We start from the raw sequence: 6,497 nt of genomic DNA, 5'->3' as shown, positions 1-6,497 counted from the left end.
AAAAAAAAAAAAAAAAAAAAGAAAATAGATATAGGTATATCACTTACAAGGAAGATACATGCTCAGATGTAACTAATTTTGTGATAACAATAGCAAATACATATTAAGTTCCAACCATGTACCAAGTGTTGACTTTAGGATTGGAGGTCTTGTGGTCAATGAAACATAAACTTGCCCTCAAAGAGTTTATAGAATGGTGCACTGTTTCTCAAAATGTGTTCTGTGGTATTTATCAAAATGTCAAATTTGGTTTCTTACTCTCCAAATATAATTAATTAGAATCTTAATTGTGTGTGTGTGTGTGTGTGTGTGTGTGTGTGTGTGTGTGTAAGGGCCAATAATCTATACTATATCCAAAGATCTGAGATGTTTCTTATGCACAGTAAAGTTTGAGAATTTTCATACTTCATTTATTTATCTGAGTTCCTGATATTCTTCAAGTCTTGGTATAATAATATTTTACTTATTCAAATCTTTGACTTTTAAAATATTTCCAGAAAATATTTTTTCTACCATCTTCAGTTGTATTCTATGGGAGTGTGACTCCAAATAACCTAGTTTGCTATTATTGGAAACCAGAAGTCTCAATCCCATCTCCACTTGAGAAAATTAGACCAAACCTTTTGAAGCTCTGCTATGATTCTGTTCTTGATTGCTTTACACATATGTGATTTCTTCTTTCTTCAAGACATCGTATAACCTCTCTTTCTCTTATTGTCTTAGTCTGTTGTAATAAAGACACTGCTAATAAAGACATACTCAAGACTAGATACTTTATAAAGGAAAGAAGTTTAGTTGACTAACAGTTCCACATGACTGGAAAGGCCTCATAAACATGGCAGAAGGTAAGTGAGGAGCAAAGTCACATCTTCATGGTGGCAGGCAAGAGAGGGTGTGCAGGGGAACTCCCCTTTATGAAACCATCAGATCCTTTGAGACTTACTCACTATCACAACAACAGCACAGAAAAGACCTGCCCCATGATTCAATTATCTACCACCAGATCCCTCCCATAACATGTGGGAATTGCAGGAGCTACAATTTAAGATAAGATTTGGGTGGAAACACAGCCAAACCATATCACGTATTTTTTCAGTCATGAGTAAACTCAGTGGTTTCCTATTTATTTATTTATTTAGAGACAGAGTCTTGTTCTGTTGCCCAGGCTGGAGTGCAATGGGACTATCTTGGCTCACTGTAACCTCTGCCTCCTGGGTACAAGAGATTCTCCTGCCTCAGCCTCCCAAGTAACTGGGACCATAGGCACACACTACCACGTCCGGCTAATGTTTGTATTTTCAGTAGAAATGGGGTTTCACCATGTTAGCCAGGCTTGTCTCAAACTCCAGACCTCAGGTTATCTGCCCGCTTCAACCTCCCAAAGTGTTATGATTACAGGCGTGAGCATGGCACCTGGCCTGGTTCCATTTATATATCATGTTAGACACTTAATGCCAGGCAACATATTTTATTCCCTGAGGCAACTAGTTCATGCTTTGCACAAAACAGTCACTCAAGATTTATTTCAAAAAATATTGGTTGAGAAATTATTAACCAAAATATCACTTCAGCTATTTCCCACATTTCTCAATTGCAACAAGCAATAGTCTTGAGCAATAAAAAAGCTCCCAGGACTCTTCCTCTCACATTCCACTTAAGTTGAGTTTACATAAAATAATGTGAATAGGCCCAATTTGTTTTTCTTCTAAAATGGTCCAGCTGACGGAACATTCAACCAACACTTGTTTGAATTGTGATAATAAACATGTTTCATCAGTCACTTCACAGAACTCCCTAAGTGACCTCAGTTCACAGGCGAAGAAGGAATGTGACTCCCAAGGAGCATAATTCTATACAGATGTGGTCAAGTGAGACACAAAATCCCAAACTGCAGGCAAATATATGAAATAATGTGGGGGAGGAAATCATTTGCATAGAACATGAGGTATGTGTTGCCTTAATTTCTTGCATAGTTGAGGTAAAAATTTTTGGCCAGAAAATAGTCTGGAATCATTTCAGAAATTGTCATAACCCAGGTAACAAATGCTAATTTCATTATTTGCTACTTATCTAACCTAAGATACCATGGATCATAATACAAATCATTACCTTACATACCACTAAGAAAGGGAAAAATCAGCCCAAATAATCTGTGTTCTCTATCAGTGGTAAGCCATGTCACAATTACAGAGATGTTAAAATGTGATAAAATATGCCTTTTAGACTCACTGAAATACAGCATGTGTCCTAACATCTTCGACACTCTATTTTTAGGCAGTTGTGCATTGAACTGTAGATTGTACTGCTGAGGAAAAGCAAGTCTTTTACCTATAATCTTGCATCTATCACCTCATGATGTGTCTACCTACAGAGAAAAAGTGGTGTTTTGTAAAGTTAACTCATCTAGTCTCTCTGCTTCTCAGGGAAACATTGACTTAGTTAGATGGGTGAGTTTGAAAAAATCAACTTAGCATAACATCTCCTGCTTACCTTTCTCACAGAACCACTCACCCTCCTGTAAAGTAAATGATCTGTTCTGCTCTCTGCCGAGAATAAAAGTAGCTTATCCCATAGGGCAAACCTAAGATTTTCCAACCCAGCTTGTGACTACATAGATATGTCTGCCTAATTCTGGGGGTCAGTGTTAGGAAGTACACCTGTCCACAGAAACAAACCACTGGCTCTAGTACCAGCTTCATTATTAGTAAGCAGGATATTTTTGTATCTTATCTAAATTACTTTCTTTATATCTCAATAGAATCAAAAGTCAAAATCAAGAAGGGATAAATGGTGTTACTTGTAGGCTTCCTAGAAGAACAACTAGCATACATGCATGCCCTTGGCTCTGATGAGCAGGAAGGCCTCTGTACTAGAACAGAAAAACTATGATAAGATGGTCCATTAAAGGTGGCATTGTGAAGTTCAATCTGTCATGTAATCATCCCTCTCTCATCCTGCCTGACACAGTCATAATCACAACCCCATTCTACTTCTGAGTGTGTTATTTCTTATCTGCCCAGGGGGACCTATTCTTTCTTCTCATTCTTCTTTGGCTTCTCTTAGCCTCCTCCCAACAAAAATGCGTGCAAAGCTTTATGTATAACCTGTGATAGGCTTGGCTGCCTTTGTTCTGCCATCAGCCATCAGAGAAGCAACCCAGGCACTAATTCAAACCAGTCAAAGAGCAGGTAGCCATGTTCTATTGGAGCAGATGTGGCATGATGTAAAGATCCCATAAGGACCATGTGTTGACTCACTGAAAGCCACCACATTAGAATAAATAATTTTACCAATGCAAACACAATCTACTTTGCTTGGCCACATTCTCAAAGACCAACAAACTGAGACCAAAAGCAGCTATGCAAAGATGTCCAGAAGTGAAGTTTGAAGATAGAATGACTTCTTCCCAGCTCCATGTTTATCCTATTTCCTTGTATTTTTATTTTGTATTTTTTATATTGAAAAAAATACACCACATTTTCTTCATAAAAATTCTGCTGGAATGCTTACTTTTATTTTCTTCACCTAGGGAAATCATTCTCATACACTGCACTGACTTTTATTTTATGTAATATAACTTGTATTATTTTATTTTTTTTGCACCCTGCCTCACATCCTCTCAGTCCTCCTGCTATTCAGCAATTCCTGCAGCAAACAAACTGCTCTTAGTATAACCCAACAGCATCTGGTGTTAGCTATACTCCATGACCCTTGTTTTATTCCCTGGAGCTTTTCTAACATAAGAGCACCCAGGAGTGAGAGGCAGTTGACCTCCTTTGTGCCACTGATGGATATTATGGGATAGGAGCTGTCAAATAAATTCTCCCCACTTTTACCCCTAGGACACATAATTCTGAGGCACATCTACATCTACATCATTCTCTGCACCTGGAAGAAGTTGTAGAGGTTCCATCTCAGAAGATCCGAAACAGCATGATAAAGCATGGACTTCCTCAAGAAGAGGGAATCACATTTAGAGCTATTGAATTTAGAACAAGACAGAGGGAGATGGTCAAACGAGTTTGTTCTACACCTTGTTCTGACATCTTTTCAAGAGAAAAATCACTGGTCCTAATGGAAGGATGTTCATGTAACTAACATAAAGAGATGTTATAATCACCAATTAGAAAGAGAGAATGCAAATAAGAATCAGAGCAATGCTCAGTGCTCACTGGATCTACATTATACCAGGCTAATATTAGTCCAAGGCTGACTCTATGTGCAATAATTTAAAAAATATTATTTTAGAGTTCTTAAGAAGACTTAACAATACTTTTGGCATTTATTCCATTACCATGTGCTAGATAGACATGATAATTTGTAGTGATAAAATTGTTCGATACAGGTAACTTATTTTACCAATAAGCTTTCCTCTTTCTTTTCAAATCAAGATGGTTAAACTGTTATAGTAGGTAGCTAGTTAGACATGAGCAGGGCAAGAGAAGGCTCTCCTCACACATACACAGCAGGAACATCAGGCGGCCAGCAGATGATGGTCAAGCAGTTGTTAATTGGTCACAGCCAGCACCACCGAAGGGCAATCTCCCCATAGATAGAAAACACCTGAAACTAGTGATCAGCAGCTTACCAATAAGATCTCAGGAGTTGGGCGAGTAGGCTCAAGCATCCACATTAAAATGGCAGAATTTAACCAGTAAATGACCTTCCAGGAATATTTGACAGGAAAAAGAAAAACGCCTCAAGTAAGCATGTGTACTACTCCAGTGAACACACTGCGCATGCTCACCTCCCAAGTGCTGGCAGGCCGCTGTGCATGCAGACAGCCCAACCCAAGGGAAGAATTGGGAGAAGTAAGGCAAGACCCTGGAAGTATGCCAGTGTATAAAACCACTAGTCAGAAGGTCAAGCCTCACGCTGAATCTCTCAAGTCACCCACTTGGCCCTCTTCCAAGTGTACTGTACTTTCTTTCACTCTTGTCATAAAGCTTTTAAATAAGCTTTTACCCCTGCTCAAATACTTGCCTCAGTCTCTCCTTCTGCCTTATGCCCCTCGGTCAAATTCTTTCTGCTGAGGAGGCAAGAATTGAGATGGCTGCAGACTCATACAAGTAAGGATTTGCTGCTGGTAACAAAACTACCAGACGATGTCAAGCACAGTGTGTTCCCAGCACAATAACAGATTATACATTTGTGAGGTTTTATGAGTAACGCATTTCCAGAGCAAAGCTAGAGAAGAAACTAGATAGATATAGATCAATAATAGAATAATTTTGACCATTGTTTGTTCTTTCTGAGGCTGGACAATTAAAAAGAAATCAGGTTGTTATGAACCTCCAGAGGTTACTTATTTCTCCTAAGGTCGCAAGTGAGGAAGACAACTGGCTTAAGTCATTGCCCTGGCTCAAGCACTGAGAGGAGATAGAGTTGAAAATGGATCCAGATCAGTCCCCCAACCAGGCAAACAGCCCCACTCAGGAAACTTGTTTGGTGGTCTCAAAGGTCACTTTTTTTTCTTGATACACCTTGGCACACGTAGGAAAAAAAATATTTGAAAGATGTGAAGGGTGAACTGATATCATCCAGAAGGAAGAGGAGAAAACAGGGCTTGGTCACATACAGTGTGAAGAGATTATTTGAGAGTGACTTCTCTTGCCAATGACTAGCAGAGAAACTTCAAAAATGAGGCAAAAACTTCCCTTGGTTATGTGCTTTACCAAATGAGGTCTACCTTTACCATTGCAGCAGAAATGCTGCCTTTCTTAGCTCGTTCACTTATGTATCTCAAACAGCATGTGCTTACCTTAAAAAGCACTGTAGAAAAAGGTAATACGAATCACGGATATTAATAAAATCTGTGGAATCTTTCTTTAGTTATCATTACATTCATTCAAATGCAGATCATTACCATAATGGACATTGTAAAATTCTCAGGAAAAAAAAAGCCGTTTTTACTGAACATATCTTAGCAAAGTCTATTATGGTTAAACTACTACAATGTACTTTCTCGGTAACTCAATTTTATTCAATTATTGCTATTTTTTGGGAATAGAACAAATAGTATTTGCTCTGAGAGTCCTACATGTGGTTTGACACTGTGGAATAGTTCATATTTTTAGGGTGAATTGGAAGGACTCGTTCTACTTAGTCCAAAACCCAACATTCTGAAAAAATTTTGATGGTGTTTAAGTCAGATTCAGGACTTACTTTAGTATTTTGGAAACTTATTTTTTGTGCTGTAAAATGACCTTTTAAGAGGTCCTTTGTAATGCGCTGACACCATGGTGAACACAAAGCTTATAGGAAGAATTCTTTATTATTATTATTATTTTTGTTTGACACAGGGTCTGGCTCTGTTGCCCTGGCTAAAGTACAGTGGGACAATCATGGCTCACTGCAGCCTTGGCCTCAAGCGATTCTCCCACTTCAGCCTCCCTAGTGGCTAGTACTACAGGTGCATGACACTATGCCAGGCTAATTTTTGTAATTTTTGTAGAGACAGGGTTTAATAATATTGCCCAGGCTGGTCTCAAACTCCT

This window comes from Piliocolobus tephrosceles, chromosome 3, assembly GCF_002776525.5.
Source record: "Piliocolobus tephrosceles isolate RC106 chromosome 3, ASM277652v3, whole genome shotgun sequence".
Lineage (NCBI taxonomy): Eukaryota > Metazoa > Chordata > Mammalia > Primates > Cercopithecidae > Piliocolobus > Piliocolobus tephrosceles.
Note: the sequence above shows the minus strand (reverse complement) of the source record.